Source organism: Mastomys coucha, chromosome X, assembly GCF_008632895.1.
Source record: "Mastomys coucha isolate ucsf_1 chromosome X, UCSF_Mcou_1, whole genome shotgun sequence".
Classification (NCBI taxonomy): domain Eukaryota; kingdom Metazoa; phylum Chordata; class Mammalia; order Rodentia; family Muridae; genus Mastomys; species Mastomys coucha.
Window position 1 is genome coordinate 81,688,719 of NC_045030.1, and position 15,351 is coordinate 81,704,069.

The window sequence follows — 15,351 nt, forward strand, 5'->3', positions numbered from 1 at the left end:
GAAAAACTCCAACACAAAAAGGGGAACTACATCCCTGAAAAAGCAAAAATGTAATCTTCCAACAAAACCATGCAGTTTTTATCAAAATTGCTCTATAGTACAGATTGAGGTCAGGGATTATGATTCTACCAGAGGTTCTTTTATTGTTGAGAATAGTTTTTGCTATCCTAGGTTTTTTGTTATTCCAGATGAATTTGCAAATATTCTTTCCAAGTATGTGAAAAATTGAGTATGAATTTTGATTATCGCATTGAATCTGTAGATTGCATTTGGCAAGATGGCCATTTTTACTATATTAATCTTGTCAATCCAATGAGCAAGGCAGATCTTTCCATCTTCTGAGATCTTCTTTGAGTTCCTTCTTCAGAGACTTGGAGTTCTTGTCATACAGATCTTTTACTTGCTTAGTTAGAGTCACACCAAGGTATTTTATATTAATTGTGACTACTGTGAAGGTTGTTGTTTCCCTAATTTCTTTCTCAGCCTTTTTATCCTTTGTGTAGAGGAAGGCCACTGATTTGCTTGAGTTAGTTTTATATCTAGCTAGTTTGCTGAAATTGGGTATCAGGTTTAGGAGTTCTCTGGTGGAATTTTTGGGTCACTTAAGTATACTATCATATCATCAGCAAATAGTGATAATTTGATTTCTTCCTTTACAATTCATATCACTTTGATCTCCTTTTGTTGTGTAATTCCTCTGGCTAGGATTTCAAGTACAATATTGAGTAGGTAGGGAGAGAGTGGGCAGCCTTGTCTAGTTCCTGATTTTAGTGGGATTGCTTCAAGTTTCTTTCCACTTAGTTTGATGTTGGCTACTGGTTTGCTGTATATTGCTTTTACTATGTTTAAATATGATCCTTAAATTCCTGATCTTTCCAAGACTTTTATCATGAAAGGATGTTGGATTTTGTCAAATGCTTTCTCAGCATCTAATGAGATGATCTTAAGGCTTTCTTTTTCTTTGAGATTGTTTATATAGTGAATTACATTGATGAATTTCCATATACTGCACCATTCCTGCATCCCTGGAATGATATCTGATAGATGGCTAATATCCAATATATGCAAAGTACTCAAGAAGTTAGATTCCAGAGAACCAAATAAGCCTATTAAAATTGAGGTATAGAGGTAAAAAAGAATTCTCAACTGAGGAATACTGAATGGCTGACAAGCACCTAAAGAAATATTCAACATCCTTAGTCATCGGAGAAATGCAAATCAAAACAACCTTGAGATTCCACCTCATACCAGTTAGAATGGCTAAGATAAAAAACTCAGGTGACAGCAGATGCTAGCGAGGTTTTGGAGAAAGAGGAACACTCATTCATTGCTGATGGGATTGCAAGCTGGTACAAACACTCTGTAAATTAGTTTGGTGATTCCTCAGGAAATTAGACATAGTACTACCAGAGTACCCAGCTATACCATTCTTAGGTATATACACAGAAGATGCTCTAACATGCTATAAGGACACATGCTCTACTATGTACATAGCAGCCTTATTTATAATAGCCAGGAACTGGAAACAAACCAGATGTCTCTCAACAGAGGAATGGATACAGGAAATGTGGTACATTTACTCAATGGAGTGCTAGTCAGCTATTAAAAACAATGAATTTATGAAATTCTTAGACAAATTGATGGATCTGGAGAATATCATACTGAGTGAGGTAACCCAATCACAAAAGAACACACATGGTATGCACTCTCTGATAAGTGGATATTAGCCCAGAAGATCAGAATAAACAAAGTACAATCCATAAACCACAAGAAATTCAAGAAGAAGGAAGATCAAAGTGTGGATACTTTGTTCCTTCTTAAAAGAGGGAACAGAATACCCATGGAAGGAGTTGCAGAGACAAACTATGGAGCAGAGACTGAAGGGAGGACAATCCAGAGACTGCTCCACCTGGGAATCCTTCCCATATTCAGTTATCAAACCCAGACACTATTGTGGATGCCAGCAAGTGCTGGCTGAGAGGAGCCTGATATAGCTGTCTCCTGAGAGACTCTGACAGTTCCTGACTAATATAGAAGTAGAGCCTCACAGCCATCCATTGGACTGCGTACAGGGTCCCCATTGAAGGAGCCAGAGAAAGGACCCAAGGAGCTGAAGGGTTTGCAGCACCATAGGAGGAACAACAATGTGTACTAATTAGTACCCTCAGAGCTCCCAAAGACTAAATCACCAACTAATGAGTACATATGGTGGGACTAATGGCTCTAGCAGCATATGTATAGCAGAAGATGGCCTAGTTGGTTATCAATGGGAGAAAAGGCCCTTGGCCCTGTGAAGGTTCTATGCCCCAGAGTAGGGGAATGCCAGGGCCAGGAAGCAGGAGAGGGTGGGTTGGTGAGCAGGGGGAGGGAACAGGGATTTTTTTTAAATTTATTTTTATTATTTTTTCTTTTTTTCAGAGGGGAAACTGGAAAAGGAGATAACATATGACATATAAATAAAGAAAATATCTAATAAAAAAAAGGACAATCCAGAGACTGCTCCACCTGGGAATCCTTCACATATTCAGTCATCAAATTCAGACACTATTGTGGATGCAGGCAAGTTCTGGTTGACAGGAGCCTGATATAGCTGTCACCTGAGAGGCTCTGACAGTGACTGACTAATACAGAAGTGAGACTCACAGCCATTTATTGGACTGAGTACAGGGTCCCCACTGAAAGAGCTAGAGAGAGGACACAAGGAGCTGAAGGGTTTGCAGCCCCTTAAGACAAACAACAATTTGAACTAACTAGTACCCTCAGAGCTCCCAAGGATTAAACCATCAACCAAGGAGTATACATGGTGGGGCTAATGGCTCCAGCTGCAAATATAGCAGAGGAAGGCCTAGTTGGTCATCAAGGGGAGGAGAGGCCCTTGGTCCTGTGAAGGTTCTATGCCCCAGGGTAGGGGAATGCCAGGGCCAGTAAGCAGGAGAGGGTGGGTTGGTGAGCAGGGGGAGGGAACAGGGTTTTTTTTTTTTTTTTTGCAGGTGAAACACGCAAAAGAAGTATCATTTGAAATGTAAATAAAGAAAATATCTAATAAAAATGAAAATAATAAAACTTTTAAAAGTGAAAAAGTGTCAGATTTCTCTTGAGAATTTTTTGAGCAGTGCATTTTATTTTTAGGGTTTGATGTGTCATTTTTAAGTATTTACAATTTGCCATTATTTTTCTTTTGTTGACATTTAGTTTAATTCTATAATGGTTTAAAAGCATACCTCACATTATTTGTATTCATTTCATTTTGTTGAAGTATATATTATGATACCATTGTATTTTCACTTTATGAATATTGTATTATGTATATATGTATGTATGTATGTATGATCATGAAGAGAATATAAATTCTTCTCTTTGGAACAAAATAGTTAACAGTTGTTACTACATGAATGTGAAATAAAGTATAATTGAGTTAAACTATGGCCTTTAAATTTTTTCTACTATTTATTTCCATTGCAAGTTAGGTGTTTTTAATCTACATTACCTAGAGATAAAAGTATGTGTGTATGTGTGTGCTCATACATGCATAAACATGCACACAAGCCTATATGTATTTTTCTGTTTGTTTTGATTTTTAATGTGCAGTATATTTTAAATAAATAATATGGGAAAATAAACATGACTTACTTGTAAAATTGGGACAATATAATGACAGTTGAGAACTTCCAAAACATAGTATCTCTGTAAGAATACTGATATTTTCCAACTTTGTGTGCATATTTACCTGAGAATAAGCCATCTCTCCTTTGCCCTTCTATGTGGATCCCATAATGATGTTTATCTTTTCTTCTTTTATTGAAGATAAATTCTTTTCTCATACAATATGTCTTGATTACAGTTTCTTCTCCCTTTACTCGACTTCTCTCCTCTCCCCTACTTTCCCCAACCCTCTGCATTTAATCCTTTACTGTCTCTCAGTAGAAAAGAGCACACTTCTATGAATAACAACTAAACATGGCAAAATAAAACCTAGTAAGGTAAAAGAAAACAATGTATCAAGACTGGATAAAGCAACCCAATAGAAGGATTGAGCACTAAGAGAAAGTATAAGAATCAGAGATCCACTTATTCATACATCCAGGAGTCCTATAAAAATACTAAGCTGAGAGGTATAATGTATATGCAAAGAACCCAGTATAGACCATTTTAGGCCCCATTCTTGTTTCAGTCTCTGTAAGTTCATAGGAACCTTGCTAAGTTGATTCAAAGAGCCATGTTCTCCTGGTGTCCACCATCCCCTTTGACTCTTACATTCTTCCTGCCTCAACTTCTGTGGGGGTCTCTAAGCTCTGAGGTAAGAAATTTGATAGAGACATCCCATTTAGAGATACATGTCTTTCTCTGAGTAATGTCTGGCTTTGGGTCTTTGTATTTGTTCTTATCTAATATAGGAGGAAGATTCTCTGTTGATGGCTGAATGAGGCACCAATTATATAAGCATAGCATAATAACAATAGAAGTAGTCTTATTGAGCTTTTTATTTTTATTTTTAGACCAGCAGTGTGTGGTTTTATCCTAGATCTCTGTGTTATTTTGTGTCTGTTTCTTGGTCACCTAAACAATGTTGGGTATGGGTTTTAATTCCTAGAATGGGCCTTAAGTCAAATCAGACATTAGTTGGCTACTCTCACAAATTCTGTGCCAACATTGCCCTATCATATCTTACAGGTAAAACAGATTATAGATCAAAGTTTTGTGGTAAGGTTTGTGTTTATGCAGAGTACCTACTGACACTAAAGGTACGGTCCAGGAGTGAAAGCTTCATTTCGGCTTCAGCTTGACTTCTCCAGCCAGGTTCAATGAGTTATACTTATTTTGTCTCTTTGGAATCAATGGAGTCAGAAAACAAAGGTTACCCATGAGGCTCTGCTATGACATTGAAGATGAGATTGAGGAGATAAATCAAGAAGTAAAAAGGAGAGGTATTGATCTGCTAACAGCCTACTTATTTACAAGTTCCTGCTATAATTAGGGATTGGGATAAGGCAACAAGTGTGGAGAGAGAGATTAGAACATGTGGGTCTATGGGATCCACAGGAGATGGAAGACTGCTACAGGTGTTCTCTTGCAGAGTGGGGAGAGGGAATCTGGCAAAACAGAAGAAGAAAACCTTCATTTTATTGGGGGAGGGGCATTAATCATTCTCATTGTTCTTTGGGCTCACAATACTTAAGGTTTAATGAAAGTAATATGAGATGATTTCCAGTCATTATTCATTTAAATATTTCTTTTGTTTCTCTTTCTCTGTAATGATATTCTGATATTTATGTTGTTACTGTTTTAAACTTTTAAAAATTATCCAAGAACATTTTAATATTCTGTTCCCTTTGCTTTCCAGTTGCATTTCATTTGATATTTTATTTTGGAAATTACAAAATATACTTGAATTCTGATGTACTGTTCGTAGCTTGTTCTCCTATATTAGCTAATTCATCAACAGCATTTGTCATCTATTATAGGGTGTGATGTGCCCCCCCCATAGACTCAGATATTTGAACATTTGATTCTTAGTTAATGATGTTGTTTGTGGAGGCTTAGGAGGCAAAACTTTGCTAAAGGGAGTATAGTAACTTGAGATTGCATAGCCTTGCCTCACTTCCAGTTTGCTCTTTCTGATTCTTGTTTTGAAGTCAAAGAAGCAAACTATCAATGATATGTTCTACACTCTAGCACATTGTTTTCTGTGCTCAGAACTTTAGAAGTGACTTCTATCCCTCCTCTTCGCTAGGACAGGAGAAGATGGCTTTAGAGACTTGAAATTGAATATTTTCTACTTAGGCAGGATTGGGTAAGGCACCAATGATGTAAGCATTTGGTAATTTTTCCTGATTAAGCCCCTGGTCAGATTGATAAGCTATTGTGTCTTTTCTAAAGTTTTCTTCCTTTAATAAAGGTTATTCTGATGTGATAATTTTTACTATGTTTACTGTATTTTGATAAGATCCTGGAATTAAAACTCATAAAAATGTACTCCCTTCCAACTAAGTCTCTTTGTATTTTTTTAAGTGTCTAATTGGTTCACACCTAGCCTCTCATAATTCATCACTTTTAGTTTCAGTTTTCATATTCTGACTCTTGGTTTCCCTGGAGGATTATTCTCTTGTGTTTCTGCACCAGTAAGTTGTGATTTTCTGTATTTCCTTGTCTATTTTGACAGTTTTGATGTCATTTATTTGTCCTATGACCTTGGTTCCATGATAGGTCCCAGAGAAGTTCTTGACTTTTACAGCTTTCCAGCTTGTTGTCTGTAGGATAGAATATCAATTTTTAAGACCTATATGAAAACCAGCAGTTAAGGGTTTTACTAAATTATTCAGACCCAACTTTAGGTTAACTATTTGTAACTCTTCATTGTAAATTTCATTTCTCTCTGACTATCCATCTTTTCATTTATCCCTTATACTTGTACTGCCACATTGACCATGTTTGACATTAATTATACATACTGAGATGAATACTGTATCTAGACATTTCCTTTTAGAAGTAAATTGACAGTTGAATAAGCCAATATGGAATGAAGATGTTTATTAATTACAATGTGATGTGCTTATTTCATCATAATGTGATTAGTATCTTTATACAGTTCTGAAGCACATTGTGGGAAATAGGCAGAAACTGAAAGTTTGGTAAGGATTTATTTTTTAAAAATATGATGCTTGAATTGAGCAATCAGAAAATCCTTCATCATAAGTCTCATCACTAGACTATGAAAAACTGGGAAAATAATAATCAATTTTGACCACAGAGAGTAAACTCAATTTTTAGGTTTATTTATGATGCTACACAATACATTGAGGCTTTATTTTGGTGGCTATGGGTCTTCCATTGCTGATACCCTAATTATCTGTATTTCTGGAGAATTATTATTATCTTCTTGTTTTTTTGATTTACTAACAAATTAATTATGTTAAAAATATACTTATTCACATGTTTTCTTTAACATACTATTTTCACTTAAATATATTTCATTTATTCAAGTATAAAATGACCCAAGAAAGGGTGATACTTCAAATTCTACCACGTTAATTAAAAGAGTATAATAATGACTACATTTTCAAAATGAACTTTCCAAATATTTTATTTCTAACTGGACATCCTTATTTTATATGCATTTCTTAGTTTGGTGTTACTAAAAATGTCATAGTATATTTAAACTAAATAACTAAAATTTATTTCACAACTTCTTGGGCTGGGAAGTTCAAATTCAAGGCCAGATCTGGTATTTGCTATCAGCACATATACTGGTTTGTAGATAGTAATATTATTTTTTCCTTTTATGGCAATGAGAAAGAGAAAGGGAGAAAGAGGAAGGAGAGATCTGATCTCTATATCCACATATAAGACCACACATTCCATTTGGTTTTTTGTTGTTGTTGTTGTTGTTGTTGTTTCGAGACAGGGTTTCTCTGTTTAGCCCTGGCTATCATGGAACTCACTCTGTAGACCAGGCCGGCCTCAAACTCAGAAATCTGCCTGCCTCTGCCTCCCAAGTTCTGGGATTAAAGGCGTGCGCCACCACCTCCTAGCTCTTTATTATTTTTGACCATAGTTTTATATTATCAAAAGCAAGACTTTAAGAGGATAGTGCTTGTAGTGGCTATTCTTGGTTGTCAACTTGACTATATCTGAAATGAACTATAATCCAGAATTAGAAGGCTCACCTGGCCCTAATCTGGAGGTTGAGAGATACAAGTTTCCAACTTGAATCTTGGCATGGAGATCTTGAGGTATAGTGGCTATGAATCCCAGAGGATTAAGATTGAAAGATCTATGAGTTCAAGGTCACCTGGGATTAAAGGTGTGGTGGCATAGTGGCTATGAATCCTAGAAGATTAAGACTGGAAGATCTACGAGTTCAAGCAAGGTCATCTGGGATTAAAGGTGTGGTGGCACACACCTTTAATCTGGGCCAGACCTTTTGCTGGAGACCTATATAAGGACATTGGAAGAAGGAAGGCTCACTCTGCTTCATCTGCTTGCCTTGTGGGACTGAGCAACTGCTGGATCCTTGGACTTCCATTCACAGTGCAGCATTACAACCCCACTTCTGGTACCAATCTGTCTTAGTCAGGTTTTCTATTCCTGCACAAACATCATGACCATGAAGCAAGTTGGGGAGGAAAGGGTTTATTCAGCTTACTTCCACATGGCTGTTGATCACCAATGGAAGTCAGGACTGGAACTCAAGCAAGCCAGCAAGGAACATCTCTCCATGGCCTCTGCATCAGCTCCTTCTTCCTGACCTGCCTGAGTTCCAGTCCTGACTTCCTCTGGTGATCAACAGGGGATTGTTTTAGGTTCTTTTTTTTTTATTGGAGGGGAACCTGGGAAAGGAGATATTGTAAATAAGAAAACATCTAATAAAAAAAAGATTCAGAATCAGAAAAAAAAGAAAAATTTATAGTGAGTGAGATAACCTAGATCTGTAAGACACATATAGTATGTTCTCACTTTTAAATGGATACTAGTTGACAAATAAATGATAATCATAATACAACCTACAGATCCAGAGAGGCTATGTAACAAGGAGTATTCTAAGGGGAACACATAGATTTCCCTAGAAAATTGAAATAGATTTTATGGGTTGTCTAGGGAGCAGATGGGAGTGAGAACATATAGGATTAAGTCAAGGAGATGGATTGAGGGAAAAGATTAAGTGAAAAAGTTGAAGGAAAAACATGGAAGGGAAAGGATGTGTGGAATTAGGGGGTGATGCAAAAGCTTAGTACAGTAGAAAATCTGAGGGTTCTACAAGGGTGACACTATCAGCCCCCATTTTTTCTGTTAATTTATTTATTCATTTTACATCTTGATCACAGCTCCTCTTTCCCAGTCTCCCTCTCACACAGCCACTCCCTATCTCCTTCTCCTCTGACAAGGGGAAGGCTGAAACTGTCCCGCAGTTTCATGAACTGGGTTCTGCCTTGACCGAAGGGAGAAAGGAGACCTGAAACACAGAGTTCGAGAACAAAAGGACATGAAGCCTAGTTGCTGGTTTCCAATCAAGGCTCGCCTTTACTTTTGGGGTTCAGTATTTATATACAAGAAAGCAAAACTGAATCTCTAGGTTACAATGACATTTGAATAACATAAGCAATTCGGGAGGAGTTAGGAAGAGTCCGAACAGAGTCAAAGGGGATGTCAAAGGGAAGCTGGCTGCTGGGCTGTAGGTGGACACTCGGGGGTCCTGCAGGTCTCCACTCAGGGGAGTGTCCAGAGGCACAGTCCACAGTGGGGGAGGAGGTCAACAACAGATGTCCTCAGGCTGTAGACATGCCAGCCAGCAGGTATAGTTTCCTCTGGAATCCTCAAAGGCATTCAGAGTAGTGAGCCTTTGTTTCAGGCACAGCAGGAGTGAGTTGAGTCTCCTGGTCGCAAGCTCAGGTGTCTTGCAGCTGAGGCAGAAGGGAGGGACCCAACAGGAGGCCTCACCTGGGTACCAACCCACCATGGCATATCAAGTCCCTACAGGAGTAGGCACATCCTCTCCTGATGTGGCCAGACAAGATAGCCCAGTTGGGGGAATAGGATCCACAGGCAGGCAACAGAGTCAGGGAGAGCCCCCCTTGAGTTGTTTGGGACTCTCTTGAAGATCAAGCTGCATAACTCCTCCATATGTCTGGGGATGCCTAGGTCCAGCCTCATGTATACTTTTTGGTTTGTGGTTCAGTCTCTGGGAGCTCCCAAATGTCCAGGTTAGTTGACTCTGTTGGTCTTCTTGTGTAGTTCCTATCCCTTCTGGCTTCCTCAAGCTTTCCTCCAAAACCTTCACCAAGACTCCCAGAGCTTCATCTAATGTTTGGCTGTGGGACTTTGCATCTATTTTGGTCAGGTGCTGGGCAGAGTCTCTTACAAGATGGTTATGCTAGGCTCCTGTTTGCAAGATAACAGAGTATCATTAATAGTGTCAGGAATTGGTTCTTGCCATGGAATGGTTCTCAAGTTATATCAGTCATGGGTTGGCCATTCCCTCCATCTTTGCTCTATCTTTGTCCCTGTCATTTTTTGTAGGCAGGATGCATTTTTGGTCATAGGTTTGGTGGATGTGTTAGTGTTGTTATCCCTCCACTGTAAGTCCTGCCTACATGAGATTGCCACTTTAGGTTACATATTCCCCACTGCCAGGAGTCTCAGCTAGAGTCACCCCCATACACTCCCTGAAGCCTCCCCTATGCAAGGTCTCTGGCATATACTATAGAGGCCCCCATTTTCCCACTCCAGCCACCGATTTCTGTTCACTCCTCTGGCTCTCTTCTCTCCCCTGTTCTCCCTACACCTGATCTCCCCTACCATTTTTCCTTTTCATCCTCTCACTCAGGTATCAGCTTACAATTTTATTTAGCAAAGTTATACATACTCCTGAGATATACTTTATTGCAGAGATTGTTCAAAACACGAGATTAAAGTTTGATCAGGAAATTTTGCCTGCCAAGGCAGAATCCTAAACTATTTCTGAAAGTAGTGACTTTTGAGTGTATAAAATGAAGCAGTTATACCATTTTGATCACAAAGAGCAGGGGAGAACAGAATTATCATTATTTAATTGGCCATAGGAACACACATTAGTGAAAAGATTTCTGAGATAATTAAGGTAGGTGAATTACTAACACAGAAAATTGGTCTTAAAAAGTGATAGAGTGAAAGGGAATGCATACTGGGTTTTAGTTCACTGATTATCTGAATTTACCCTATTGCTATTTTCCACAACAGAAAGTTGGAATAGAAACACTAGTCTATCAATAACTTTTAAAATTAATTAGGCTTTATTTAAAAATCCTTTGAACACATTTTCTTCAATACTGTGTGGCTTTTAAGTAGTCTCTGTTCTATGGAGTCATGGAGAGAATGCAACAGATAACATAAGACTTCAGATTGTACAAAGTAAACCTCACCTTGTTTCCTGAACAAACATGTGAATACGCAGGGGTTTAGAACTTTCTTTAGTATGTGAAAAATGAAACATCAGGTATCAGCTTACAATTTTATTTAGCAAAGTTATAGATACTCCTGAGATATTCTTTATTGCAGAGATTGTTCCTCTCTATCAAGCCTCTATCAAGGCTTATACTGGTTTGACATCTAAGCTCTATAGCCAACAAAGCAATGAAATTTATATGTATGTTCTAACATTATAGTGCTGATCCATTTTGAATTGCTACATGATGATTTTGAAACATGAGTTATGTATACATTCCATGAAGTTTACTGCATGTTCTTCCTTAATAGTTAATTAGTATAAGATTAAGTAATTTTTGTGACTCTGATTTCTTAAAGCCTCTGCCAGTTTCCTAACTAATTCTTAACATGCTCATTAGAAAGGAATAAAGTAGGTGAATGTTTAAATATAGTGTATACAATAAAAAAATTATTATGGGTGTGGGAGTGTCCACTGTACTGTGAGTGGTTCTATACCTGACATTGTGATCCTGAGTGCTGGAAGAAAGTAGGCTAAGCAAGCCATGAAGTGTAAGCTTTACAGTAAGGACCTCTCCACCATGGCTTCTAAGTCAATTGCCATGAGGTCCTTGCATTACTTGACTTCCCTCAGTGACAAACTGTTACCTAGAAGTTTAAAATGAAACACATTCTTTCCTTCCAAAATTGCTTTTGGTCATAGTATTTATCACAGCAATAGAAACCCCAAATAAAACCAACCTTCAAGCCTTACTTAGAAGCTTTCTTAAGAGTAAACTACAAGAATAGTATGAATCCTTGTCATATAGTTTCATCAAGGTCATTAGACTGTCCATGCTATGAAATAAGCCTTCCTGATTCATTAAGATTTTATTTCAAACATTGCATATCCTAAAAATGTCATGTAGTTATTCAGATAGTTATTCAATGAGTTTCATTGATACTACCTTAACTCATAGCATATCCTATCATTTTACCTAGCAATGCATAGAATACATTAATAATTATAAATGAAACACAATTCACAGTTTTACAGTTGAAATTGGAAAATATATTGTAGAGAGCTAAAATGGCCTTGTGGACACAGATGAGCACTGGAAAATCCACACAATCAGTTTACCTCTTCAATGGAATGAGGTGAGTATATGCTCTTCCTGGAATGCCAGGAATGATGGTGTTTTATAACCTGGTGATCCTTTGCTGTCTGATGAGAAGGGCTCTGCCTGTATCTCCCAGAATTTATGGTTTTACTTATCCCATACCCCTTCCCCTAAATCTTGAGCACTGCATTTTGACCATAAAATCCATTTCTAAGACTGATGTTACTTGTGCTTTACAACATCTTAAGTGATTTCTATCTTATCTCAGGGTCAGGACAATCCTGATACCCATAGGCATTATGTTTACCTCAGCCAAGATTCCTAGAACCTAAATCTTGGACACTATCTCTGAGTCAACAGTACCCATTCTTGTCAAAGGAGCCAAATACACTTTGTAAAGAATCTCAACATATGTGTGTGTTAAATTGCTGTGCCCTTGGGACTGAGTTAATTGTTATCTTAGTTTATTTCCAAAATTATGCTATATTTAAATATGACTAAAGGAAACTGATCTGGGCCAGACTCGAAAAGTCCTACACCAGACTGGTTACAATAAAATCAGACTGAGCTGAGTATTATTCTTACCTCACCCTGAACATTTCCCCCCCTGCTGTAAAGTCTGCACAGAAATCACCACAATATATATCCCCTTTTTTGTGCTGTCTTCGCTAACAATGGTTTTGTATTTGTGAACCTATGTATACATGCCTGTGCATCTGTATTCACACAATTTATGAGTAGGAGTAGAAATGCTCTTACCTTTGCACATTCTATATTTACCAAGTCCTAAAGTGTTGAAGGTCCCAGCCCTGTTAAATATTTGGGAGCTACAAACCAAAAATTGTGAATCAATAAAAGTAAGCCCTAAGAATTCTTGTTACAGAAAAATAAATTGAATTCTTTAGACTGTGGGGACATAAACATTATTAGGAATACTTTAACTAAGTTGTTTCATGTCAACAGATCTTAACTTGCCAATTCCATTCTTCTACTGGCTATTAAGGCTATTTCTCTAGACTTGGACTTTCATTTCTCTGCATAGGTTATAGCTTCATATGTATTTATGAGGCATGAGTACTGGTGAAGAAATATAATATTAAGAAATCTTTTTTAACTTTATAATTATATATTTCTTTAAAATTTTCATAGAAGTATACATTGTATGTTGAGCAAATCAACTGCATACTCATTCTCTTCTCTTGATCTTATCCCAGTAGTCATATCTTCTTCTACTTTCATATCATATATATCAAATGTATCTATCATATGTATATGTATACATAAATCAAGGAACCAAAAATGAAAGGATATACATGATATTTATTTTACCTAAACTGGCTTATTTGCTTAATATGATCATTTGAATTTTCACCTATTTTCTTGCAAGTGACATTAGTTTATTTTTCATTACAGCTGAAAAATTCTTTTGGATATATATTACATCTTATCTATTCATTCTTTTGCTGAAAGACACATATGTAGATTACGTAACTTAGGTAATATTAACAATGCTGCCATAGATAGTGGGGTTAAAATAACTCAGTAATCTGTTGATTTGCAGTCCTGGTAAACATTAGTTGCAACTGGATTATATGGTACAAGTATTGCTTTCATAAATGTCATTGTTCATGTGCAAATGGTTGTCATATAACATAATTTTGATGTAGAATATATTTTATTTCTATGGTGTAACAATTAGTTACAAAGTTAAGAGAAATGATAAGCTTCATGTTTGCCAATTTTTGTAATGTCAGTTTCTATAGTAAGCAGTTACTAAACATAAGTGTGATTAATGATCATGCAGATAGATTGATAAAACTGATTTCAATTAAGAAGTCAAAAATTATGTTTCAATAAGCTGTCAGTGGCACTTTAGAAGTCTCATACAACAAGCGTCCAGATTTTGCTGTTATAGCTGATTTTCAGACGAACATGGATAAATTAGGATATAAGCATTTAGATATATTGTTTCTAATGTTCTGAGATTCTTTTTTTTTCTTTTGAGATAGGGTCTCACTATGTAGCTCTGACTGATCAGAAACTCACTATGTAGACCAGGCTGGCCTCAAACTATCTCTTATATCCTCATGTGCCCATGCCTCCTGCTTTCTGGGATTAGGATTAAAGGTGCATACCATCATGCCCTGCTAGTCCTCAGATTCATATTGAGGTTGTCTATTTTCACTTGTTGGATGCAGTGTTGTTAGGTCATTTTTGTAGAAAGATATTTTATATGCACTGTATGTATCTGATATGTACTATACCAAATTATCTCACAATTTCCCTTAGTTACATAGGCTGGGATAGAATGGTAGAATCTACTAGAATGTAGTACAATAGCATGTGATACAATAAACATAGCACAGCAGACACATTCTTGAAACTTTTTGAAAAACAATGTTCACTTAATCTTTAAAAAAATAAGACTGTATTGTTAAGCTAATAAGAATTTACAAATTCTCAAAAGAGAATCTTTTTGTCAATTTGAGACTCCTAAGGAAAACACTATTTCAAACAGAACTTTATTTTATCAACAACTTAACATTAACAAATTTATGTTAGGAGCATTAGATAGTATAATTTAAATATAATTCAAACAACTACAATTAGAGGTAAGAAGTATGAGTATGAGTGTTAATCTGACCTATTCTTGAAATTTAAGAAGCCAATCTCCCCGATACATACATGTTATGATTATAAATGTATATGCATGTGTTTTATAAATTATTTTCTTCACTTTTTTCCTTTAACTACTTTTATTTAATCATTACATTTTTCTTAAATTATTTTATCTATTGACATTCCAAATGTTGTCCCCCTTCCTATAACTATTTTTATTGTTAGAATTTCATAATTGTAGTCAGTTTGAATGTGTTTATAAAGAATTAGGTCACCAATAATGCATCGATATTGTATTAAGAAAAATAAAGAAAACACTTCTCCCATGGTGTAATTTGCTTCCCTCCACATTTCCACCACTCTCTGTCTGTTACAAGAGTCTGAATCTGTGCTTGCTTGTCTTGTTGTCTTATTAGTCAACATATCTGCAACTATGTGACAAAATAAACAAAGGACTATACCCTTTGTTTATTTAATAAATGAATAGCACAGAAAAGATGGCATTAGAAAAGAATGAGGGATAATTCACAGAACTTTTAACAGACTTTTTTTACAAGACATTAAATTGCAGACTCAAACTGACCTGAACTGACCTACATAACAAACAGATGATATAAAGCAATATCCATATGTTGTGTCCACTGTCTATGAGTATATTTATTTGTGTAATGCTGGGTTCATCCTATTTGTTGTTTTCTTTTTTTTTTTTTTTTTT